We start from the raw sequence: 26969 nt of genomic DNA, 5'->3' as shown, positions 1-26969 counted from the left end.
TGCCCTTATTACTAATTTTGTTGAAGAAAAGACACAAGCATAATAAGGATGAGAAAGCGATTTTGCTAGTTGAGTTAAGGATAGCTATACAGAGAGATTCCTAACATTGCTTTCGTGTACCCATGTGTTATGACCCATGTTGATTCATCTGTAACTGATCTTTACACTGATTCCTGATCCCCTTCTCATGTTGACCTCTTCACTTCAAGGTTTCTGTATTAGTTCCTCTGGAGTGGGAACATCAAATGCTTTCATGTTTTGGGTTTCCTACCTATCCCCATACCTCCCATATGTGCTCTCCCCTTGTCGTGTGATCCAACTCCAACCACATTGCTGCATTTGCCCTAGATCTAAAGTCTGCATATGAGGGAGAACATACTATTTTAGGTCTTCTGAGCCTGGCTAACCTCAGAATGATGTTCTCCAGTTCCATCCATTTACCTGCAATTGATAAGGTTTCTTTCTTCATGGCTGAGTAAAATTCCATTGTGTACAAGTACAACATTTTCTTGATCCATTCATCAATAGTGGGGCATCTTGGTTGCTTCCATAACTTGGCTATTGTGAATAGTGCTGCAATAAACATGGGTGTGCAGGTTCCTCTGGAGTAACCTGTGTTGCATTCTTTTGGGTTCATCCCTAGGAGTGGGGTTGCTGGATCATATGGCAGATCGATGTTTAGATTTTTAAGAAGCCTCCAAATTTTTTTCCAGCGTGGTTGCACCAGCTTGCATTCCCACCAGCAGTGGACTAGTGTTCCTTTTCCCAACATTCTTGCCAACACATGTTGTTGTTGGTGTTTTTGATGATGGCTTTCTAACAGTGGTGAAGAGGAATATTAGTGAGGTTTTGATTTGCATTTCCCTTATGGCTAGAGATGGTGAGCATTTTTCATGTGTTTTTTGGCCATTTGAATTTCTTCTTTTGAGAAAGTTCTGTTTAGTTCAGTTGTCCATTTTTTAATTGGTTCATTGATTTTAGGAGAGTTTAGTTTCTTAAGTTCTCTGTATATTCTGGTTGTTAGTCCTTTGTCTGATGTATAACTGGCAAATATTTTCTTCCACTCTGTGGAATGTCTCTTCAGTTTAGCGACCATTTCTTTTGTTGTGCAGAAACTTTTTAACTTTGTGAAGTCCTATTTATTCATCCTTTCTCTTAGTTGCTGGGCTGCTGGGGTTTTATTGAGGAACTCCTTGGCTATACCTATTAATTCCAGAGTGTTTCCTGCTCCTCTTGTAGTAACTTCAGAGTTTTATGTCTGATATTTATGTCCTTGATCCATTTTGAGTTGCTACTAGTACAGGGTGATAGACATGGATCTAGTTTCAGTTTCTTGCTGAAGGTAACCACTTTTCTTAGCAAAATTTGTTGAAGCGTCTGTCTTTCCTCCATTGCATGTTTTTGGCACCTTTGTAAATAATGAGGTGGGTATAGTTGTGTGGATTCATATCCGGGTCCTCTATTCTGTTCTACTGGTCTTCATGTCTGTTTTTGCCAGTATCATGCTGTTTTTATAGCTATTGTTTTGTAATATAGTTTGAAGTTAGATATTGTGATATGTCAAGCATTGCTCTTTTTGTTGAGTATTGCCTTGGCTCTTCATGTTCTCTTGTGTTTCCAAATGAATTTTAGGGTAGATTTTTCAATCTCTGTGATGAAAGTCATTGGGATTTTGATGGGAATTACATTAGACATGTAGATTGCTTTCAGTGGTATAGCCATTTTTACTATGTTGATTCTACCGATCCATGAGCACAGGAGATCTTTCCATCTTCTGTAGTCTTCCTCCATCTCTTTCTTCAAGAGTTTGTAATTCTTCTTGTAGATATCATTCACATCTTTTGTTAAATTTACTCTTATGTGTTTGATTTTTTTGAGGCTATTGTAAATGGAATTTTTTCCATATATTCCTTCTCAGTTTGTTTGTTGTTGGAATATAGAAAAGCTCATGATTTTTGTAAGTTGATTTTGTTTCCTGTCACCTTACTGTAGCAGTTTATGGTGTCTAAGAGCTTTTGAGTAGAGTGTTTTGGGTCTTTAAGGTATAGGATCATATTGTCTGCAAATAAGGATATTTTGACAGTTTCTTTATCTATTTATATTCCTTTTATTTCTTCTTGCCTAATTGCTCTGGCTAGAAATTCCAGTACTATGTTGAATAGGAGTACAGATAGTGGGCACTCTTGTCTCATTCATGATTTTAGGGGGAATGGTTTCAGTTTTTCACCATTAAGTATGATGTTGGCTGTAGGTTTGTCATATATAGCCTTTACAGTGTTGAGGTACATTCCTTCTATTCCTAGTTTTCTTAGAGCTTTTATCATGAAGTGGTGTTGGATCTTGTCGAAGGCTTTTTCTACATCTATTGAGATGATGAAGAGGTTTTTGTCTTTCCTTCTATTTATGTGCTGTATTACATTTATAGATTTGTGTGTGTTGAACCATGCCCGCAACCTGGGATGAAGCTGATTTTGTCATGGTGGATGATCTTTGTGATGTGTTGTTGGATTTGGTTTGCCATTACTTTATTAAGGATTTTTTGTTGATATTAATTAAGGAAATTGGCCTATAATTCTCCTTTTTGGAGGTATTGTTTTCTGGTTTTGGGATGAGAGTAATATTGGCTTCATAAAATGAGTTAGACAGTGTTTCTTCCGTTTCTATTTCATGGAACAGTTTAAGGAGAGTTGGTATTAGTTCTTCTGTAAACCTCTGATAGAATTCAGCAGTGAATCCATCATGTCCTGGACTTTTCTTTTTTGGGAGGCTCTTGTTAGCTGCTTCAATTTGTTTTTTGTGTTATAGATCTTTTCAGGTGTTTCATATCCTCTTGGTTCAGTTTTGGGTGGTTGTAATTTTCCAGAAATCTGTCCATTTCTTCAAGATTTTCTAATTTATTTGAGTATAGGCACCAAAAGTAGTCTCTGATGATTTTCTGCATTTCTGTAGTGTTTGTTATTATCTCTCCTTTTGCATTTCTAATTTAACTGATTTGGGTTTTTTCTCTCCTCATTTAGTCAGGTTTGCCAGGGGTCTGTCAATCTTGTTTATTTTTCAAAGAACCAGCTTTTTGTTTCATTGATTCTTTGTATGGTCTTTTTTTAATTTCTATTTAATTAATTTTAGCCATTAATTTTATTATTTCTCTCTTTCTGCTTGTTTTGGGTTTTGCTTGTTTTTGTTTTTCTAGGAGTTTGAGATGTAGCATTAAGTCATTGATTTGAGATCTTTCTGTTCTTTTAGTATATGAACTCATGGTTATAAACTTTCCTCTTAGGACTGCCTTTCCTGTGTCCCAGAGGTTCTGGTAGGTCTTGTTTTCATGTTCATTAATTTCCTTTTTCATTTCATTGATGACCCACTGATCATTGTGCAATGTGTTGTGCATCTTCCAATTGTTTGCATGTTTTTTACTGTTGTTGGTTTTTTTTAGCTCTAGTTTTAATGCATTGTGATCAGATAGAAAGCATTGTATTATTTCTATTTTCTAATATTTGCTGAGGCTTGCTTTGTGCCCTAAGATATGATCAATTTTGGAGAAAATTCCATGGGCTGCTGAGAAGAATGTGTATTGTGCAGAAGTTGGATGAAATATTCTAAAGATATCAGCTAGATCCGTTTGATCTGTGGTGTGATTTTCTTCTATAATTTCTTTATTGATTTTTTGTTTGGATGACCTATCTATTGGTGATAGAGGTTTAATCCACTGTATTGGAATCTATATATGCTTTTATGTCCTTCAGAGTATGTTTGACTCAATTCAGTTCAGTGATATTGGTTGCATATGGGTTGATAATTTTTATTTCCTTTTCATGTGTTTCCCCTTTTATTAGTATGGAGTGTCCTTCTTTATCTCATTGATCAATGTAACTTTGAAGTCTACTTTGTCTGAGATAAGTATAGCTACTCCTGCCTGTTTTCAGGTGCCATTGGCCTGGTAAATCTTTCCAGCCTTTCACCCTAATCGAGTACTTGTTTCTGTCAATTTGATGGGTCTCCTGTAAACAATGCAGTTTGCCAGATGGTGTCTTTTGATGGGGGAGTTAAGTTCGTTAACATTCAGAGTTAATATTGATAGTTATTTGGTGATTCCTGCAATTTAGTTGTTTTTGTTGTTTAAGGGTTTGATTGTGTGCAGCTGAATTAATTTTATTCTCTTATTCCTTGTCTTTTCTTCTCCTGTGGTTTGGTATTGCCTGCCCTTTCCTGGTTTTGTTTATTTTCATTTTCTGTGTGCAGAATTTCTTGAAGAATCTTTGGTAGTGGTGGTTTGGTGGTCATATATTGTTTTAATTTCTGCTTATCATGGAAGACTTTTATTGTTCCATCTATTTTGAATGATAGTTTTGCTGGGTAAAATATCCTAGGATTGAAGTGATTTTCATTCAGTGTTTGGAAGATCTCACCTCATGCTCTTCTTGCTTTTAATGTTTCTGTTGAGAAGTCTTCTGTGATTTTGATAGGTTTACCTTTGTATGTTATTTGTGTTTTTCTCTTACAGCCTTCAATATTCTTTCTTAAGTCTCTGCATTTGTTGTTTTAATGATAGTATGTGATGGGGTAGTTCTATTTTGGTCAAGTCTGTTTGGTGTCCTGGAGGCTTTCTGTTTCTGAATGGGCATTGTTTTCTGTAGATTTGGGAAATTTTCTGTTATTATTTTGTTGAATATATTATGCATTCCTTTTGCTTGCACCTCTTCTCCTTCAATGCCCATGGTTCTCAGTTTTGGTCTTTTGATGGAGTCAGTGAGTTCTTGCATTTTCTTTTCACATGTCTTGAGTTGTTTAACTAAGAGTTCTTCACCTTTTCCTTTAATTACCATTTCATCTTCAAGTTCTGAGATTCTGTCTTCTGTTTCTTCTATTCTGCTGGAATGGCCTTGCACTTTGTTTTGTATTTCTGTTTCATTCCTTTTCTGAGTTTTTCCATATCATGGGTTACCTTTTCTTTAATATTGTCAATTTTTGCCTTAATTTATTTATCTCTCTGCTTATGGTGATCTTTATTTCAGTTTGGTGTTTGTTTAGGGCTCCTATGATTTCATTTTTTTTTCTGTGTTTTCTCATATTCTTTAGTTTTGATGTCTTGGAATTTCTTGAGTGGCTCTTGTATGTTTTGGTTGACCATGTCTAGTAGCATCTCTATGAAATTCTCCTTAATTACTTGTAGAATTTCTTCTTTATGGATGTTCTTGTGGTCTTACTTGGGTTCCTTGGTATAGTTTCTCTTTGTTTTGTTGGAGTCTGTATTGGGTATCCTTTTTTTTTCATTTTGCTCTAAATCCTGTACTACTTTATTTTTGGGGGGGGAGAATGGTTTCCATCTCTTTCTCTTCTTCCCATATTTCCACTAGGTACTGTTTCTTCTCCTGGACTATGTGTAATTTGGTATTACCTGGATTACAATATTAATACTAACAAAACCAAGAGAGAAGGATAAAAAAGAGAAAGTGATGAAAAGATAGAAGGAAGAGAGAAGAGAGGAAAAAAAGAAAGAGAAAAAAATGGGAGAGATGGTGGGTTATCAAACAGCAAACTAGGCTGCCAAACCCTTAAAGAAGGGAGAGGAAGAAAAAAAACTCACCAGTTCTGAAACAGTAGGATTGCAGGCTTAGTTGTTTTTACTTCTTTAGTGTCCCGTCCAGTCTGTGTGTGTCTCTTAGGCGTGCTTGGAGCTCTCTAGTGGCGGCCTGAGCAGGAGGCTGGTGGAGTGGTTATCTGGGAAGCCTGTAGAGTAGGGGCCAGCTCCTGCAGATGTCTCATGCCAGGCTGGTGCCTGTCCCAGAGGGGTGGGGCTCCAGATGTTCCACATGCAGCTGGAGCCCAGCAGGACTTGATGGGCGGGAATCCAAGGGACAGGGGTCCAGTCATCCCATGCATTGTTGGGGATCAGCAGAGCCTGAAGGGCAGTGGGTTCAGGGTGTGGGTATCGCTGTGGGACTGGCTCATGGCTGGTGTCTGGTGCCAACAGGTCGTGGGGATCTTGGTGGTCAAGGATCCGGTGGTGTGGCCAAGGGGCAGGTATCCCAGTGTGGTGTGTGTCTGGTGGCTAGAGGGCGGTGCGGCTGAGGGGCGGCTATGCAGGTAGTGCGGAGATCCAGTGCAGCCTAAGAGGCGGGGATCCCACCTTGTGTGGGTCTGGCGTGGATCTGTGTCCTGGCACAGCCCGAGGGCAGAGAGGCCTGCAGAATGGAGAAGCAGCTCTGCAGATCTACAGGGCGGGGATTTGGCAGGCCGGCTGTTCTTTTATTAGATTGTGGTGTGGAGAAGAATTCCATGATCTAAGTGTTTAGAGTGCCATGTTTTTGGTCTCCTTTGTACTTTACCTCAGCTAGGTGTGTCTCCAGCTTCCCGGCAGGGTCTCTGGGTCAAGAGCTCATGAGGTCTGCAGCTCTGTCTCCGTCGCCATCGTGGATCCACTTTTGGAGCTTTTATAAAAACATATTCTGAACATTATTTTTGTATTCAGTGAGACCTGGCAAAGATTTTCCCTCATTTTTCTGTTGTCTCTTGATTCCGGCAATTATTTACTTTGCTGTGCAGGTTTGTTGCAAACTTGTTTATCAATTCTTGCTTGTATATCCTGAGCAAATGGAGTCATATGCAGAAAATTGTTATTATGCTTCTATCTTCTGGTGTCTTCCCTAACTTTTCCTGTAGTAGTGTGAAAGTTTCAGATCTAGACTAGGGTCTTTGATGTATTTTGAATAGATTTTTGTATGATGTGATAGATGGAGATCTAGCTTCAGTCGTCTACATGTATACATCCAGTTGTCCCAACATCATTTGTTATAGATCTTATCTTTTTTACCCCCATGTCCTCTTGGTTCAATTTTGGTGCATCAAGTATATCTAGAAATTTACCCAGTTCATCTGAAATTTTCATTTTATTAGAAAATAAGTTTTCCAAGTATTCCCTCACAATCCTCTGGATTTTTGTTGGTATTTCATTTTTCACCTCTAATTTTATTAATTTGGGTCTTTTCTCTCCTCCTTTGGTGAGACTGATCAAGGTTTAAACAATCTTATTTATCATTTCAAATAATGGACTTTTGGTTTCATTGATTCTTTGTATAGTTTTTTGGTCTCCAATTTATTAATATTTGTCCCAATTTTTATTATTTCTTTTCATCTGATAGCTTTGGGTTTTGCTTCTTCATGAACATAATGGTGCTTCATTAGGTTATTTATTTGTGATCTCTCTATTTTTTTAAAAAAAATATATAGGTACTAAATGCTGTAAACGTTCCTCTCAGCACTGCCTTGGGTGTATCCCAAAAGCTCTAGTAAATTTTGTTTTCATTTTCATTATGTTGCAGGAATTTTTTGAATTCTCTTATTTCTTCAATGACCCACTGGTTATTCAAGAATCTACTGTAAAGTCCTTATGGGTTTGAATATCACTATAATTTCTTTTTTCTGTTGTGTTCTAGTTTTATTCCATTGTGGTCTGGTAGAGTACAGGGAGCTAGTTCAACTTTCTTACATTTAATATAACTTGCTTTGTGGTCTAAAATATGATCCATTTTGAAGAAAGTTCCATGGGCTGCTGAAAGAAATGTGTACTGTGCAGCTGCTGGATGGAACACTCTGTAGATGCCTGTTAAGTCCATTTGTCCTATCATGTCAATTCATTCTGAGGTTTCTTTGTTGATCATTTGTCTAGATGACTTATTTATTGCCAAGAGAGGAATAGTGAGGTCTTCCACTGTTGTTGTGCTGGAGGATATCTGTGGTTTTGAGTTTAGTAATGTCTTTTACATTTACTTACATGTGTATACATTGTTTGTGCCACTTCCCATTCCTCCCACCTCCCCGCCCAAACCACACTTTCAGGCAGAACTTGTTCTGCTCTCTTCTCTGATTTTGTTGAAGAGAAAACATAAGAGATACTAAGAAAGACATATCGTTTGTGCTAGTTTGGGAAAAAGACAGCTATACAGAGAAAATCAAAGCATTGTTTCCATGTACTTGTATTTTGCAACCACATTGGTTCATTTCTACCAAACTTCTTCACTACTTTTGCTCCCCTTCCTATAGTGGCCTCTGCTAATTTAAGATTACTTTATTCTCTCCTCAACAGGGAGCATGTCAACCACATTCAAGTTTTAGGTTTCCTTTTCTTACCCTATTTCTCCTGTGTGTGTTCTCCCCTGAATGTGTGACCCATGTTCAATAATATTACTGCATTTGTTTTAGGTCTAAAATCTGCATATGAGGGAGAACATGCAATTTTTGGCCTTCAGTGCCTGGCTAACTTTGCTTAAGATTTTGTTCTCTAGTTCCATTCATTTACTTGTTAATGACAAAATTTCATTCTTCTTTGTGACTGAGCAAAATTCCATTGTGTATAAATACCACATTTTCTTGATCCATCTGCCAGTTGTGGGGCATCTTGGCTGTTTCCAAAACTTGGTTATTGTAAATAGTGCTGCAATAAACATGGGTGTGCAGGGTTTTGTAATAAATTGGGTCTCATACCTTTGGGTGTATCCCTAGGAGTGGTATTGCTGGGTGATATGGCAGGTTTATTTTTAGTTTTTTAAGTAGCCTCCATAATGCTTTCCATAGTGGTTGTACTAGCTTACATTCCCACCATCAGTGTATGAGGGTTCCTTTTTCCCCACATTCTCACCAGCATTTGTTTGTGGTGTTCTTGATGCTAGCCATTCTCCCAGAGGTGAGGTGGAATACTAGTGTGGTTTTGATTTGCATTTCCTTTATGGCCAGGATGGTGAGCATTATTTCATGTTTTATTTGGCCATTTAGATTTTTTTTCATTAGAAAAAGTTCTGTTTAGTTCAGTTTCCCAGTTCCTTAATGGTTCATTGACTTTTGGGAAGTTTAGTATTTTGCTCTCCTTGTATACTCTGGTTATCAGTCCTTTGTGTGATGTATAGCTAGCAAATATTTTCTCCCACTCTGTTGGTGGTCTCTTCAATTTAGAGACCATTTCTTTTATTGTGCAGAAGCATTTTAATTTCATGTAAACCCATTTGTCCATCCTTTCTCTTGGTTGCTGGGCTGATGGAGATCTACTGAGGAAGTCCTTGCCTATACCTATTGCTTCCATAGTATTTTCTGCTCTTTCCTTTACTAACTGCAAGATTTTGGGTCTGCCATTAAGGTCCTTAATCCACTTTGAGTTGATCCTAACACAGAGTGACAGGCAAGGATCTAATTTCAGTTTTTTGAAATTAGCCATTTTTTCAACACCATTTGTTGAAAAGGCTTTCTTTTCTCCATTGTTTGTTTTTGGTGTCTTTGTCAAAAATAAGGTGGGCATAGCTGTGTGGATTCATATCTGGGTCTTCTATTCTGTTCTTGTGTTTATATCTGTTTTGTGCCAGTACCATTCTGTTTTTATTGCTATGGCTCTGTAGTATAGTTTGGAGTCAGGTATTGTGATATCTCCAGTATTGCTCTTTTTGCTCAGTATTGGCCTTGGGTATTTGCAGTGTTTTGTGTTTCCAAATGAACTTTATGGTAGATTTTTGAATCTCTATGATGAATGTCATTGGAATTTTGATGGATATTTTGTTGAACATGTAGATTGCTACCAATCCATGAGCATGTGAGACTTTTCCATCTTCTCTTTCTTCTTTGATTTCTTTCTTCAATGGTTTGTAGTTCTCCTTAAAGAGGTCATTTATGTCCTTCATTAAGTTTACTCCTAGGTATTTAATTTTTTTTGAAGCTCTTGTCTATTGAATTGTTCCTGTGTTCTTTCTCAATTTGTTTGTTGTTGTTTTATAGAAAGGCTACTGATGTTTGTAAGTTGATTTTGTATCCTGTTGTATTACTGAAGCTGTTCATGGTATCTAGAAGTTTTTGGGTAGAGTTTTTTGGGTCTTTAAGGTATAGGATCATGTCGTCTGCAAATAGGGATATTTTGACAGTTTCTTTACCTATTTGTATTCCTTTTCTTTCTTCTTCTTGCTTTATTGTTCTGGACAAGAATTCCAGGACTATGTTGAATTGGAATGGGGAGAGTGGGCACCCTTGCCTCATTCCTGAGCTTAAGGGGAATTGTTTCAGTTTTCTTCATTAAGTATGATGTTGGCTAAAGGTTTGTCATAAATAGATTTTATAATATTTAGATATATTCCTTCTATTCTTAGTTTTCTTAGAGTTTTTGTCCTGAAGTGATGTTGAATCTTATCAAAGGCTTTTCCTCCATGTATTAAGTTGATCCAGTGGTTTTTATCTTTGCTTCTATTAATGTGCTGTATTGCATTTATTGACTTGCATATGTTGAACGACCCCTGTACCCCTGGGATGAAGCTGACTTGATTGTGTTGAAATATATTTCTGATATGTTTTTGGATTCAGTTTGCTATTATTTTGTTGAAGATTTTTTCATCAATGTTCATTAAGGAGATTGTCCTGTGGTTCTCCTTTTTGAATGTGTTTTTTTCCAGATTTGGGAAGAGTAATACTGACTACAAAGAATGAGTTGGGCATTATTCCTATTATTCCTTCCCTTTCTATTTCCTGGAAATGTTTAAGGAGTGCTGGTACTAGTTCTTCCTTGAAGGTCTAGTAGAATTCATCTGAGAATCTGTCAGGCCCTGGCTTTTCTTTTCTTGGAAGACTCTTTACTGCTGCTTTAATTTTATTACATGTTATAAACCTGTTTAGGTGGTTAATATTTCTTGGCTCAGTTTTGGATAGTCATAAGTATCTAGAAACTTGTCTATTTATTCAAGATTTTTCAAGTTGTTGGAATGTATGTTCTCAAAGTAATCTCTCATAATTCTGTAGATTTCTGTGGTGTTTGTTGTCATCTCCCCTTTTTCATTTCTGATTTTGCTGATTTGGGTCTTTTCCCTCATTTTAGACAGATTTGCCAGGGGCTTGTCAATCTTATGTCTTTTTTAAATGAACCAGCTTTTGTTTTGTTGATTATTTGTGTGTTTTTTTCTTTTTTTCATTCTCTATTTTATTAATCTTGGCTCTCATTTTTATTATTTCTCTCCATCTGCTTGTTTTGCATTTTGTTTTGTCTTGCTTCTCTCAGAGTTTGAGATGTAGCATTAGGTCATTTGTTTGACATTTCTGTTCTTTTAATATATACACTCATGGCTATAAACTTTTCTCTTAGAACTGCCTTTACTGTGTCCCATAGGTTCAGTAGGTCATGTTTTCATTTTCATTAAATTCCAGGAACCTTTTAATTTCCTCTGTTAGTTCATCAATGACCCACTGATCATTGAACAATGCATTGTTCAGCTTCCAGTTGTTTGCATGTTTTCTGCTGTTGTTTTGTTATTGAGTTTTAGTTTTAATGCATTGTGATCATATAGAATGCATGGGATTATTTCTATATTCTTATATTTGCTGAAGCTTGCTTTGTGCCCTAAGATATGATCGATTTTTGAGAAAGTTCCATAGACTGCTGAGAAGAATGCATATTGTGTAGAAGTTGGATGAAATATTCTGTAGACATCAGTTAGGTTCATTTGATTTATGGTGTCATTTAGCTCTAGGATTTCTTTGTTTATTTTTTGTTTGGATGACCTATCTATTGGTGATAGGCAGGGTACTATAGTCTCCCACTACCATTATGTTGGCGTCTATATATACCTTTCAGTCCTTTAGTGTGTGTTTGATGAAATTGTGTGCCCTGACATTGTGAGCATATAGGTTGTTAATTGTTATTTCCTTTTGATATATTGTTCCTTTTGATGTATTAGTATGAAGTGTCCTTTTGTTTGACCAATGTACATTTGAATTCTACTTTGTCTAATGTAAATATTGTTACTCCAGCTTGTTTTCAGGGGCCAATGGCTTGGTAAATCTTCTTCCATCTTTCTGTTATTGAGATGGTTTTCTTGTAAACAACAGATTGTTGAATCTTCCTTTTTAATCCAGTTTGCCAAATGATGTCTTTTGATGGGGAAGTTGAGTCTGTTAACATTCAGTGTTAGTATTGATACATATCTGGTGATTTCTTTCATTTTATTGTTTTTGTTGTTTAAGGGTTTGATTCTGTGCAGTCAAATCCACACTACTCTCTAATTCCTTGTCTTTTCTTCTCCTGTGGTTTGATGCTTCCTGTCCTCTCATGGTTTTGTTTGCTTTCATCTTCTGTGTGCAGAATTCCTTGTGGAATCTTCTGTAGTGGTGGCTTGGTGGTCATATACTGTTTTGGTTTCTGTTTATTATGGAAGACTTTTATTGCTCCATCAATTTTGAATGATAGTTTTGCTGGGTAGAGTATCCTAGGGTTGAAGTTATTTTTTCTCAGTGCCTGAAATACCTTGCTCCATGCCCTTCTGCTGCTATTTTGATGGATTTACCTTCATATGTTATTTATTTTTTTCTCTCTTACAGCCTTCCATATTCTTTCTATGTTCTCTATGCTTGTTGTTTCGGTCAATTCTGTTTGGTGTCCTGGAGACTTCCTGTACCTGAATGGGCAAAACTTTCTCAAGACTGGGGAAATTTTCTGTTATTATTTAATTGAATAGGTTACATATCCCTTTGGTTTGCACCTCTTCTCCTTCAATGGCCATACTTATCAAGCTTGGTCTTTTGATGTGCTTGCTGAGTTCTTGCATATTCCTTTCATGGCTGTTTAGTTGTTTGACTAAGAATTATTCTGTTTTTTCATTTCTATCTTATCTTGGAGCCCTGAGATTCTTTCACTTTTTCTAGTTTGCTGGAATGGCCTTCCACTGAGTTTTATAGTTTGACTATAGGTACTTTTAATTTCCAGGATTTCTGTTTGATTCTTTCTTTTGAGGTTTTTCTAAAGTGTGGTCAACTCTTTTAATAATTTGTGCATCTCTTCAATTCATGTATTTCTTTTTTTATAGTGTCCTTTATTTCACTTTGGTGTTTGTTGAGGTGCTCTCTAGGTTCCCTTATTTGTCTCTGTATCATCTCATGCCTTTTGGTTTTGGTTACTTGAAATTTGTTGAGTGCATCTTGTACATTCTGGTTGACCATGTCTGATATCTTCTCCATGAATTTCTCAGAGATTTCTTCTTTGAGGTTTGTTTTGTGGGTATTGCTGAGTTCTTTAGTTAAATTTACTGTTGGTTTGTTGAAGTCAAGGACTGGGTTTCCATTTTCTTCACTTTCCACTGAATTCTGTATTGAGTTTTTTTTTTTTTTTGAGGAGAGTGGTCTCCATACCGTCTTCTTCTTCCCATTGCTCTACTTTGTGCTGTGCAATTATATTTTTGGTAGGCTAGTTGGTGGGTTTGATTGCCTGATTTCTTTCCCTGATTTAATTTTTGTGTTTTGGCTGCCTTCATTGTTTGCTAGGTTGATGTGATTTATCTGACCCTGGTCTAAGGTGTAATTTAGTATTAACAAGTTCACAGGTTGAATGCCAGACCAGTTGTTAGCATATTCTATAGAAAATCCCTTGGTGACATTATCTATAAACAGTTGGAATTGGTGGTGATAATGGTTATTAGGCCAGTTAAAGATTATGGGGAATTGGTAAAGGTGGCACTAAAAAAAAAAAGGGTGTGTGGGAAAAAGTGTGGGTGTGTAGGTTGAGAGTTTTAGGGGTTACTGTGTTTTGTGGCCCTTGTGCAAGTTGTAGTGTTGTTGTAGTGGAGGGTTTTGTGTCTGGGATTGAAGGGGCCTGGAGTTGTGTGCAGTTGGTAGAGTAGACTAGTCAACAGGTGGTGAGTGTGTAGGAGGAAGTAGTAGTGTGGAGGCAAGTTCGGGGAGGATTGCAGGGGAAGGTGAAGACAGGGTAAGATTGGATGAGGGGGGCAGAAAGAGTACCTGGAAGGGAGAACAGTGGATCACTGTACAGGAGAAGGAGGGTGAGTGAAGAGGATGAGAATGGGGATAAGTGAATAGTGTTGATGACATTGGTAATACAGGAATAAAAAAGGCAATGAAAGAAGGACAAAAGAAAAAAGAAACACAATTTAAAAATGAGGTTCATGAACTTGGTTTAGTTCAGTCCATTAATAAAAGTTCTGGAGTTATTCCTTAGGTGTCCAATCTTGGTATTGGTATTCAAGTGGAAATTCTTATGTTGTCTCACCAGGTGACTGGCTTGTGAGTGGTATTTGGACCTCTTGTCCAAAAGATTGGAGTTGTGAGGTGAGGTAAGATTTCTAGCTCATGCAGGGTGGTCAGAGTTGTTTTCAGCGAGAGGCTGCTGGGGTGTTCTTCAGCTGTAGCTCTGTTTGGTCAGCACCTCCCCCAGCAAGGTGGGGTAATTCAGTTTTGAGTGCTGCCCTCTGTCCTTGATATCAGCTCTGGGATCCACCTCCTGCCCTGCTTTGGGAGGTGAGTTTCCCTTTCTTGGCCTTTATGACTCTCCAATCTCTGCTGGGTTCCAGTCACTCCTTTAGGCAGTTGGCTTGTCAGCACACCTCTGCTCTCAGCCTTTCATGCTTTATGAGAGCTAGGTTCCTAGCCACATTCTAGACAGATCAGCAGTGAGAGATGGCTCTTTGCCTCTCCCACATTCTCCAGGGTGGGTTCAGCATTCTCCCCCAACCTCCAATGTTGTTGTCAGATTACAGTTTGCTGTTAATTGCTTCCAGTTTTTCTGTGGCAGTTCAGTGTGCCCATGTGCCTCACTGGGCTATTTTCCCTGGCTTGAGGGTTGGGTAGGAGAGTCATGCATGGTGTGTGATGCTCACCTGTATCTTCTGCACTTTTTCACAGGCAGCTTATGAGAAATGGTGTCATTTGGCATGGCATAGGAAGGCTTTTCATGGGCTAGGGGTCCAGGATGTTGCAAGGTTTGATTCTGATTGAAATCTGTCTTCTGCTCTTTGGAAGAAGAATAAAAGAAAAAAAAAAGAGAGGAGAAGAGAAGTGGCCAGATGCTTTTTTTTCCCAGTGCAGGAGTTGTACACACCTTGCTGGCTGTGCTGGGTAGGATTTTCATGTCTATTAGGTGCAATAAAGTCGGATTTAAGGGTCAGTCTTTGAATTTTTATCTGCACCTAACATGGTGGCGGTTATTATTTTTGCTAGGAGCAATCAGAATTACCCAAGTGTGGATCCAGGTCAAGGAGTTTTCTGATGTCACCGAGCTTAGAGATCTGAATCCCTCCCCCCCCTTAGCCACCATTTTTTCCCCATGGTTTTTGTTTATCAATGCAGCTGGGTGCACCGATGTTTGGCACATAGAAATTAAGAATTGTTTTTCCTCTTGATGGATTGCTCCTTTATTTATATGAAGAGACCTTCACTGTGTCTCTGACTAATTTAGGCTTGATGTCTCCTTTATCAGATATGAGTATCACTACACCTGCCCAGTTTTTGGGTGTATTTCCTTGGATGACCATTTTTACTCAACACCAGTATTTCTTTTTCATTAGATGCATTTCTTGTAAGCAACAAATTTTGTTACTTATTTTTTAATCCAACTCACCATTCTATGTCTTTGATTGGTAATTGAGGTCATTAATATTTACTATTAATATTGAAGGGTATGTAGTATTTTCTGTCATTTTGTTGTTTTTCTGATGTTTAATTTCCCCCTTTTCCTTGTTTTCTAATCTACTTGGCCAATGATGTTTATTCTTGCATTTTTCTGGCTGTGTCTATTTTCTTTATTTTTGTATAGGGTTCTTTTAGGTATTTTCTGCATTGACGGTTTGATGGTCATGAATTCCTTTAGTTTTTGTTTATTGTGGAAACCTTCAATTATGACGGAGAGTTTTGCTGGATAGAATAGGCTAGATTGACAGCTGTTTTCTTTCAGGCTTTGAAATATATCTTTCCAGGCCCTCTTTACATTTAGATTTTTTTGTTGAGAAATATGGTACTATTGTGATGGGTTTGCTTTTATCGGTGTCTTATCACTTCTTTTGCAGCTTTTAATTTTTTTCTTTGTTCTGTATTTTTGACTTATTATATTGTGCTGGATAGGGGTACATTGGAGTATTTGCAAAGGTTCTTACAATGTGTCAAATATATAATACTTGTATTCACCCCCTATAAGGCTCTTTTTGTAAATTTAATGTTTTAGTTATTTACTTGGCAGTACAGGAGATTGAACTCAGTGCCTTATGCTTGCTAGCTAGGTGCTCTACCACTTGAGCCATCTGGCAGCCCTGTTTTTGTTGGGTATTTCTGAAATAGGGTTTAATGAGGTATTTGCCCAAGGTGGTTTTGAACTGAAACTCTCCTGATCTCTATATCCCAAGCTGCTAGGATTATAGGACTATAATCCTAAACTATAACTATAGGATTATAGGGTTATAGCCTGTTGTGCCCAGCTTAATGTTTTAATTATAATATGTCTGTGTGTTTTTTCTTTTTGATTCTGTCAGTTTGATGATCTGAAAGACTTTTGTACCTGAATGTTCCTCCCTTTCTCAAGACTGGGGAAGCTTCTATTATTGTGTTATTGAATAAGTTATCCATGCCTTTACTTAGTATTTCTTCTCTTTCTATATACATGATTCACAGGTTTGATCTTTTAATGGTGTTCCAGATGTCTTGCATGTTCCATTCATGTTCTTTTAGTATTTTCTCCATTGCCTTTGACTGATTAATCTAATTCCTCTACTTTATCTTCAATCCCTGATATCCTGTTTTCAACCTGCTCCACTGTGTTAGCCAGGCTTTTGTTTGAGCTTTTTCTTTAGGCTGTTGAGCTTTTCGTTTTGAAGATTTCATTTTGACTTTTTCAGCATTTTCTATTTTTATTGAATTCCTCTTTCATTATGTTCTTTATTTTATTCAGCTGTTTGTTTGAATTTTGTTTTGTTCATTTTTTAGTACGAACAATTGTGAATTGTGTTTAGTTGTTTACTTGTGTCCTTTTTGAATACATTCGGTTGTTAATACATCTCTGCTTTGAATTTATGGATCATTCTTGTGCTTGTAGTTTTGAAGTCACCAATTGATATTTCTTTCTTTTTACTATTGTTTAAGTCCTTTATTGTGAAGTTGTTAGTTTTTGTGGGAGAGTTGTTGCTTTTTTGCTTCATGTTTCTTGTTAATATTTATGTATTTGTGGTTATTTTTGTTTGGAGGTTCCAATCCCCTGGGTTTTCAGTTGGGGATTCCTCAAAAATTCATTATCACTGGATACTGGCTCAGTTGTGGTGTAGCTTTTTGTTACTACACTGGGAGTATGTTGCTCAGTAATGAAACACTTAGCTTCAGTTTTCAACATGAGTAGTACAAGCCCCTACTCCACATAGGGAGAGGAAGCTTAGCTGCTAAAGTGATCTCGGTTGATAAATCACAGTCTTGAAATTATAGCAATACCTAAAGAAAATAAATGTACGCTATTGCTGCTGATATCTTATCTTTAGAGGTGTAATGGAGCAAAGATGAATCTTTGTGATCTAGGAAAACCTGTGGTAGTGGGGTGAAAATGGGATGAAGATGGGGGCATAAGTCTAATGAGTAATATAAGGTATATGGTTTAATAAGGCAGAAAAAGGTGGTGGTTATGCTTAATAGAAGGAGTCAGTGAGAAAGTGAAGTGAGAGAGGTGCAGATCTAGTTAATATTGTATTGAGGAGAGAGGAGAAAGAAAAAAGGAGAAAATCAAGCAGACACATAAACTTAAACAAAACCAAAAAAGTTGATCTGGCAATCTATTTACCCACTAAAAGTATAGGTAACAAAAGAATATGTGTGGTTAAACAGAGATAGAAAAAATATGATGTAGAGAGCAGTCCTCATTGTAGAAAAGAGAAAAGTATATATGGCGATGGGCAGTAGGAAAGAGAAGGAGAAGATACAGTTTAAGACTGAATCTGAAAGGCAGGTTTCATAGCTCATATGATAACTTTTCTCTGGAATGTGAGAGGGAAAAGCAGAAGCAAGGAGAAAATGGGAGAAAGAGAGTACAAATTTGTCAAATTCAGATGCATAGAAAGAAAAACAATACAAACACATAAAAAAATCTGAACTTCCAAAACTTAACACTGACAAAAACAAAACAGCATAAAAATCCAGAATTTTCACATGCTCTCCTTCTTCCTATGTCTGAGTCTTTCAATCCACTAGATGGCATCCAGTGTCATTGCTGTCTCTGGAATGATGTGTATCCATATCCTTGTGGTCCTTTTCCGGTGATGTTATTGATGTGGTTGTGCTCATGTGTGTGTATGTGTTTGTGTGTGTGTGTGTTGGGATTGAATTTGATGATCTGAGTTCAATCTGTGGTTAAGGCTTCTGGAGTTTGGGCCCTCAACTTGCCAGTCTCACATCATCCCCCTTAAACTTGTAGGTTTCTGTTCTCCAAACTCTTGAAGACTTGTAGTATGTCATATAATCTGGGTGAGTCTCCACTTTAAATGTGTGTTTGCTCCAGTGACACACCTTGAAAGTAGGTTGAGAAACTCAACATGGAAGCTCCCTTCAGAGATGCTCACCACTGAAAAAGCTTTGCTTTTTCTTCTTTTATTTTAGCATTTTTTACACTTACTTACATGTGTATAAATTGTTGTGCCACCTCCCTCTGTATCCCCTCTCCCCCACTTCATGCCCTTTGTTCTCAGATTTTGTTGAAGAGAAAACATAGGCGATAGTAAGAAATACATATTGTTATTGCTAGTTTGAGATAAATATAGCTATACAGAGAGATTCCTAGTGTTGCTTCCATGTACTTGTGAATTGCAACCCACATTAGTTCATTTCTAGCAGACCTCTTCACTACTTCCTTGTCCCCTTCCCACAGTGGCCTTTGTCATGTTAAGATTACTTTATTTACTCAACAGGGAGCACATCAACTATGTTCGGGTTTTAGGTTTCCTTTCCTTTCCCTATTTCTCCCATGAGAGAGAGTGGCTGAGTAAAATTTCATTTTGTGTAAATACTACATTTTCTTGATGCATTCATCAGTAGTTGGGCATCTTGGCTGTTTCCATAGCTTGGTTATTGTGAACAGTGCTGCAATAAACATGGGTGTGCAGGTGATTTTGTAATAACTTGAGTTGCATTCCTTTGGATATATCCTTAGGAGTGGTATTGCTGGGTCACTTGGCAGATCTTGTTTAGTTTTTTAAGCCAACTCCATATTTTTTTCCAAAGTGGTTGTACTAGCTTACATTCTCATCAGCAGTGTGTGAGGGTTCCTTTCCCCCACATCCTCGCCAGCATTTGTTGTTGGTGGTGTTCTTGGTGCTAGCCATTCTCCCAGGGGTGAGATGGAATCTTAGTGTGGTTTTGATTTGCATTTCTTTTATGGCCAAGGATGGTAAGCATTTTTCATGTGTTTTTTTGGCCATTTGGATTTCTTCCTTAGAGAAAGTTCTGTTTAGTTCAGTAGCCCACTTCTTTACTGGTTCATTGACTTTTGGGAAGTTTAGTATTTTGCTCTCCTTGTATACTCTGGTTATCAGTCCTTTGTGTGATGTATAGCTAGCAAATATTTTCTCCCACTCTGTTGGTGGTCTCTTCAATTTAGAGACCATTTCTCTTGTTGTGCAGAAGGTTTTTAATTTCATGTAGTCCCACTTGTCCATCCTTTCTTTTAGTTGCTTTGCTGATGGAGTGCTACTGACGAAGTCCTGGCCTACATTGATTGTTTCCACAGTATTCCCTACTCTTTTGTATGCTAAATACAAGGTTTTGGGTCTGCCATTAAGGGCCTTAATCCATTCTGAGTTGCTACTAGTACAGGGTGACAGGCATAAATACCCACTTTTCCCAGTACCATTTGTTGAAGAGGCTGTCTTTTCTCCATTGTATGTTTTTATCACCTTTGTTAAAATAAGGTAGGCGTAGCTGTGTGGGTCCTCTATTTTGTTCCACTTCTCTTCATATCTACTTTATGCCAGTACCATGTTGTTTTTATTTCTATGGTCTATAATTTAGTTTAAAGTCAGGTATTGTGATATTTCCAGCATTACTGATTTTGCTCATCACTGCAATTTCTTAGATTTGGTTGTGCCTGGCAGCAGTGCTCTGCAGATTCTAAGCCTCTGTCTTTTGTAGGATGGGGAATTATGCTCAGAGAGGTGTACTGCCTGCATTCCCCTCCCCAGTCCACAGCCCTGGACCCTCCACAAAATCTGTGATTGTGCCACAATGGCATTTCTATCCAGGGTTGCCCACTCTGGCTTCTTTGTCCCAGATCTTGTGCCAGACCTGGGGTTGTGAGTTGGATTTCTTTGTTGTAGGCCACACTCTGGGTGGCTTATTTGCTCTGAGCTGCACTCTGGGTTTCTTTGTTTTAGGCTATGCACTTGAGGCTCTCTGTCCCAGTCACATATTACTGCTTCATTGATTCTTTTTACAGGCATTTTGGGTGTTTTGAGAAGTTGATGTTTTAAAACTGTTTTACCTCTAGCAATGGTCTCAGCAGTTCTTTTGACATGAACTCTTTGTTCTGGCTTGCCAGCCTCCCATCCTGGTATGCGGGGTTTAAGGAGCTCCTTCAGATTACTAGTTTCTATGCAAAATCCCAGGTAGTTGAGGTCCACACACATGAAAAAAAAACTAAGATGTCTCATTCACCCAAAGAAAGTCTCACAAGCTGGAAGTTGATGCAGGATTTATTTAAGTGTAACAGAATAAAAGTAGAGAGAAATTTCAAAAGAATAAAAACACCTCCTATTAGAGGTTCAGGATTGGGAGACAAGCACAAAATGGTGGTCCTTTTGTCACTTTTCTGGATTCTTCAGAACTTTTTCTCCATCAACCTAATCTGAATGAGGAATAGAAAGTTAATCGAGTGAATACATCTTGAACTCATTGGAGTAATCACAAAGCAAAATTGTAAAGTTTGACAAGGGTCTAGAGGATATGAGAACTGTTAGAAACTGACTTGGGTCAATTTTTCATTGTTCCTAATCTTGCCCTTGGAAATTGGGAACTTTCTAAAACCATGTATTGTTGGACTTTCTCATATTATGGTAGCTTTGTAGTTCCTAGGTGAAATTGAAATTGCCTACGGAAATTTATTTTAATATTTTATACTCAAAAGGTTTAAAGCAAACTAAGAGAGATCTTCATTAAATGGTAAGTTAAAATACATATTTGACCTCACATATTTGATGTTAATAATACTTCTGGTTCAATAAGTTGTTTTGTATATAAAATACACCAAGTTGGCAATTACATACATTTGATTAGCATTGCTTTATTTATTTATTTTTTGATACAGGGTGCAGCTGTATAACCTAGGTTGGCCTGAAACTTGTGATTCTGTTTTCTTCAGCCTTTTAATTGTAGGACTTCAAGAGTACAGCACCACCTGGTTATGTTGTTTTATTTTTTAATTTTCCTTTACCTGGCACATAATACCAAGTTTAGAATTCATTTATTTAATGTGCTTTCAGAAACCTAAACCTGAATTCTGTTGAAAATGTTTATTCTATGTTATTGGCAAGGATTTCTGACTTTATGGTCTGTTGGCCCTTGGAAAATTGTTTGTATTGTTTCTTGAGGAGTTCAGATGCCTGTGGGTTCCCACAGAGAGGATTTTCTTGGGCATCTTACGAATAAGGCCATCTTAGATCAGTTTCAAGGTTAATGCATCCTAGACCTCTCTATACCATGAAGTACAAATTATCAGTGTTAGTTTGAACCATTACTTCTTGAGGAATTCTTTTTGTCACTCTCAACTTCCCAATTAATTTAGATCCCTTATTTCAGTTTCCATAAGTTTTGGGAGGATTGATTCCACCTTCTATTTTGTTCACAATTACTTTGAAATTAGGACCATTTGATCACAGCTTAAATTAGTGTACCACAAGAATCCTCACAGAGTGAATTCCATGTCTGTGTTTTCCTCTCTGACCCTTGCTTGGCCTGGACACTTGAGCTCAAGTATTTGTAGTGTTTTTAAATAGCTTCAGGATCAGAGTGTCTTTGGAACTGGCAAATTTTATCATCACAGATAATAAAAACTGGGCCAAAGTTGTCACTTTCTGTTTGTAGTGTTCCCTTTACCTCTTTCCTTTCTCTCTCTCTTTCACTTCTTCCTTTCTTCATCTTTATCTCCTTCCTTCCTTTTTCCCACATTCCCCTGTGTTTCTTTCTTTCTTTTGCTGATGTTGTTTCCTACCATGTTTTCTTATTGACCTAGAATTGTCTAACTGAGGTATTTCATTTGTCATTTCTGTAAAACTTACCCACTTATGGATATTTTTAATTTCAAACTGATGGTGTTCATTATAGCATTCAATGGTTTGTGGTTTAGAGCTTCAGAGCTGACTTCCGTATCTTTTCTAGTTGTGTAAATAGCCTTTTTGTGATGAGATTTGAGATCCTTATTTACATCAGATTCTTTCACAATCTACTGCCCAGACAAATTGCTTTCTTTATTTCTTTTTGCTTTGCAAAGATCCCTTCAGGCTCAGTCCTGCTGCTCAGTGTTTATAAGTGTGTTCTTCTCAATGAGAACTGAACTGCATCAGGCAGGCAGAGTCAGCAAGATGACATCACAGACCCACGTCTTCATGATCATCTTGCTCTGGGTCTCTAGTGAGAAAATTTTAAAAGTCACAGTCTCTTCAGATAAAGAGATTAAATTATAAGATGTAGTTGAATATAATGACTTTTCTATATGAACCCAATAATATATTGACATAACTCTATGAGAAATTACATTTTAAATGACTTGTTTCAATGTTTGTATTACCCTTTTTTGATTGCAGGTGTCTTTGGGGACATCACATTGACTCAGTCTCCAGGCTCCCTGGCTGTATCTGAAGGAGAGAGAGTCATCACGAATAAAAGTCCAGCCAGAGTCTTTTCAATGACATAGTTCAGAAGAATTTCTTGGACTGGTACCAAAAGAAACCAGGACAACCTCCTAAACTTCTCATCTACTTGGCATCCATTTGGGCATCTGGGATCCCTAACACTTCAGTGGCAGTGGGTCTAGGACAGATTTCACTCTCACCATCAGCAACCTCCAGACTGAAGACATGGGAGATTACTACTGTCAGTATTGTTACAGTGTTCCTCACACAGTGCTTCAGCCTTGGACATAAACTTCCTCTCAGAGACTCATCAGCTGCTTGCATCCCACACAGCCTTTTGTTGCAAGATAGACTGTTATGAGAAGGCTTACCAGTGCTCAGCAGAAAATGAAGGGCTCAGTGTCTCTTAAATCCTTTAGCATGGTAGGTACCTATTGGAAAATATAGGATGAACATCTATTGGTTTTCTCTTACTTCCAGGACTGTTTACAGAGATCATCACTCTTTGGGTTGATACTGAGAAGTTGATCATGTTACAGTTCAGAGATCAGAACTGCAACACAAGACTCAATGATCTAAAATCAATATCTGGGCAGTTGCATTCTTACTGGGAAGCTCTAGGAGAACATATGTCTCTTGCCCTTTCCAGATCCTAGAGGTTTCCTCCATTCCATAGTGGGTAGTTTTTTTCCTCCATCTTCAGAGCAAACAACATATCATCTCTCACTGTTCTTCCAGACCATGTCTCCCTATCTTCTTTCCAAATGCAGAAATGAGAATCCTTACTACATAGTAACATTGGACATGGTTTTGTGTTCAATAGATTTTTCCTGTCAGGCTTTACATATCATTTTGACTAACAGGAGTCAATATGTGGGCAGGGTAAAACTTTGTGTCTCTAAGGAAACCATGTAATAACCAATTCCATCCTTCTATTCATTTAAAACAGTAATTGAGCACCTAACATGGGGCACAAGATACAGTATGGAGCAAGAGTCTCCTAGGCCACAAATAATTGTTTGAGAACTCCATAGTATCCCACTGTCTGCATATGAATTAGTTCTTTCTAACTTTCTTTATGTGCCCACATGTGACACAGATGTGTCAGGTATCTCCCAGCAAAGGGTACTGGGTGAGAAAGGTTGTGCAATCTGTCTTAGTCAGTGTATTTTTTACTGTGGCCAAACACTTGAGGTAAACAAGTTAAAGCAGAAAGGATTTGTTTTCACTCACAGTTTCAGAGGTGTCACTCCATGGTCGAATAACTCCATTGTTTTTCAGTGTGTAGCTACCCAGAAACATCATGGTGGAAGGGTGTGGTAGAAGAAACCTGCTCACCTCATGGCTATGGGAAGCATAGAGAGACAGGAAGCATCCTGGTAAGATATAGTCTTCAAAGGCACACTCCCTGTTAACTGTCTCATCCGAAAAGGTCCCACCTCCAACTTTCCACCACCTCCTAATCCCTCAAATTATATATATATATATATATATAAGTAGATTGATCTATTGATTAAGTCAGATTCCCTATGATCTGATCATCTTTCACTGATTAAATCTGTCAGCTAGGCACCAAACTTTCAGCACATTTGCTTTTTTGGGGGACATTCCACATAAATCATAACAACAAATAAATGCATAGTAGGATAATACCCAGGATTGTATCTATAATTGCAATACATGTAGAATTTGAGCAACAGGAATAGCCAATGTAAATTCAAAAAGAATTACAAGTGGGTATTATTTTACCCACTTTTCCAAGGGTAAGATAATAATTAGAACAGTTTTGTGATACCCTGCGTGGACACAAACATCGTCATATGAGTTTTGTTTTTCTTAGCCTGGCTAACATCGCTCAGAATGATGTTCTCCAGTTCCATCCATTCACTTGCAAATAATGAGATTTCATTCTTCTTCATGGCTAAGTAATGATTTTGGCCACCTTTTCACATATATGAGGGTCACTCATATGCCTTCTGTGAAGACATGTTTATTCAGATCATTTTTCTATTTATTTTTACTCAGATTATTTGTTTTTCTGCTATTAAATATTGTGAGTTCCTCTATTGTTGGATATTAACCATTTATGAGATATATGGTTTGCAATTATTTTCTCCCAAATTTTGGGTTGTTTCTTAATTGTGTTATGGCCACTGGGGTACATAATATTTTACTTTGATTGAATCACATTTATTTATTTTTGCTTTTAGTGTAATATTCCAAACAACATTGGCAAAATTAACATCAAGGCAATTCTTCCTTTGTTTTCATATAGAATTTATGTTTCCTGATCTCACACTTAAGAATTTTCTCCATACTCTGTGTGGTATAACACAAAGGTACAATATCATTTTTAGATGTGGAAATTCATTTTTCACAGCACGATTTATTGAAGGCATTAACCCATCTCCATTACATCTTCCTAGTGCCCTTTCCAAAATTAGCAGACCATGAACGTGTGAGTTTATTTCTAGATTCTCTATTCTATCCCACTGGTCTATGCACTAGGTGTATACAGTGTCATGATGTCTTGATTACTACACCTTTCTGGTGTAATTTAGAATCTGGTAGTGTGATGCCTCAGCTTTGATTCTGTTTTTTCAATATTGCTTTGACTCTTCAAAGTCTTTTGTGGTTCCAGGTGAATTTTAGAATTACTTTCTCTAGCTTTTGAATAATAAAGGGACAGAGAGAAAGGGTAAGGAAAAGAAGGAGAGGGCATTAGATTAATTAAAGTACAATATATTCACAGATGAAATACCATGGCAAAACCACTTTGAACAATGAACACACACTTAAACAATGAAGAACAGGGATGTAAGACAGATCCTACTACAGAGAAGGTACTAGCAGGAAGGGAGGGGTTAATAGAGGGTAAAGGAGGGTGAATATGATTAATGTACCTTATATCACTGCATGAAGATTGAACATTGAAACCTCTGAAAATCATTTTAAGTAGTGGGAGGGGGGTGAGGGAGGATAATAGTAGATGAACTGAATGAACCAAGGTACATTGTAAACATACATGAAAATGTCACAATGAAACCCCCTGTACAACTAAAGTATGCTTAAAAAATACTTTAAAGAATTGTTTTTTTCTATTTCTGTGAAAATGTCTTCGAAATTTTGAGAGAAATTGAATGTGTATGTTGTTTTGGATAGCATAAACATTTAGCAATGTTAATTCTTCCAATCCAAAGCCACAGGACATTTATTTGTGTCTTCTTCAATTTTTTTCACTAGAATTTTTTAGGTGTCAGTATATAGATTTTTCTCCTCTTCACTTAAATTGATTCTTAAGTATTTTTATTCTAATTGTCTTATTTGTCAGTACTGGGGATTGAACTAAAGGCCTTGCACTTGCTAGGCAAGCAGTTCACCAGTCTTTTGCTTTTAGATTATTTTCATATGATGTCTACTGTATTTATGAACACCCACCTTTGGCCACAATGCTCCTACCTGTGCCTCATAAATAGTTGAGATTAGTTGTATGTCACCACTGTCTGGCTTATTTGTTGAGATGTTGTCTCACTGTTTGCTCAGGCTGTCCTTGAAATTTGATCCACACTACCTCCTCCTTTCTAATAGCTATAATTACAAGTCATGAGCCTCTGCTCCTGGCATTATTTTATTTTTTGATACTATTGTAAGAAAAGTTATTTTCTTCATTGACTTTTATGTTGAAAGGGAATGTAAAAGAAGGCATCTTTTAAGTCCAGGACTGAGTAGTAAACAGTACCTGGAGGTATTTGGGATAAAAGCATATAAGGATTTTGAACTACAGGGTGGAGGGGACTACTGCTTCATTGATCATGAGAGATCCTGGACTAGCGTCCATTTGTTAGGTCCCTTCCTGACACCAAGAATAGGAGTATTATATGGGTTGGAGTATTCTATTAGCAGTCTCTGTCTCTTTAAGTCTTTGATTATGGGAATTAGCCCCTCCTTAACTTCTGGCTTTAAAGGATATTGTTTTTGATGGGGAAACCAGGATGGGTCCCTGAGATGAATTAGGACTGAGACAGTTGTTTGTGCCTGTCCCATGGTGTGTCCATCCATCCACACTGTGGGGTCTACTTGTTCCTTTATTAGGAGCAAGCAAAAGTACTCTCCTGGGGGTAAAAGGAGCTGTACCTCCAATTTAGATTGAAGGTCTTGCCCTAGCAGAGGAGTAGGGGTTTCTGGGATAATTAAAAAAGAGTGACAGAAATGGAAATCTCCCCAGGAGCAGGCTAAATGTTGAGTGAAATAACACTCTAGGGGCTGTCCTGATACGCCCTGAACAGTGATTTTCTTGGAGGAACTGGGTCTGGGAGAGAAAGGAATAGCTGAGATGCTGGCTGCAGTATCAACAAGGAG

At 37.5% G+C, this 26969-nt stretch overlaps 1 gene segment (V, D, J or C); it reads left to right on the top strand.

Moving 5' to 3' along the window:
- Positions 1-26969, top strand: part of LOC109699244 (immunoglobulin kappa variable 4-1-like) — a 935238-nt gene that overhangs the window by 170206 nt on the left and 738063 nt on the right.

The sequence above is a fragment of the Castor canadensis genome, chromosome 12 (genome assembly GCF_047511655.1).
Source record: "Castor canadensis chromosome 12, mCasCan1.hap1v2, whole genome shotgun sequence".
Lineage (NCBI taxonomy): Eukaryota > Metazoa > Chordata > Mammalia > Rodentia > Castoridae > Castor > Castor canadensis.
This window is presented reverse-complemented; position numbering and strand designations above follow the sequence as displayed.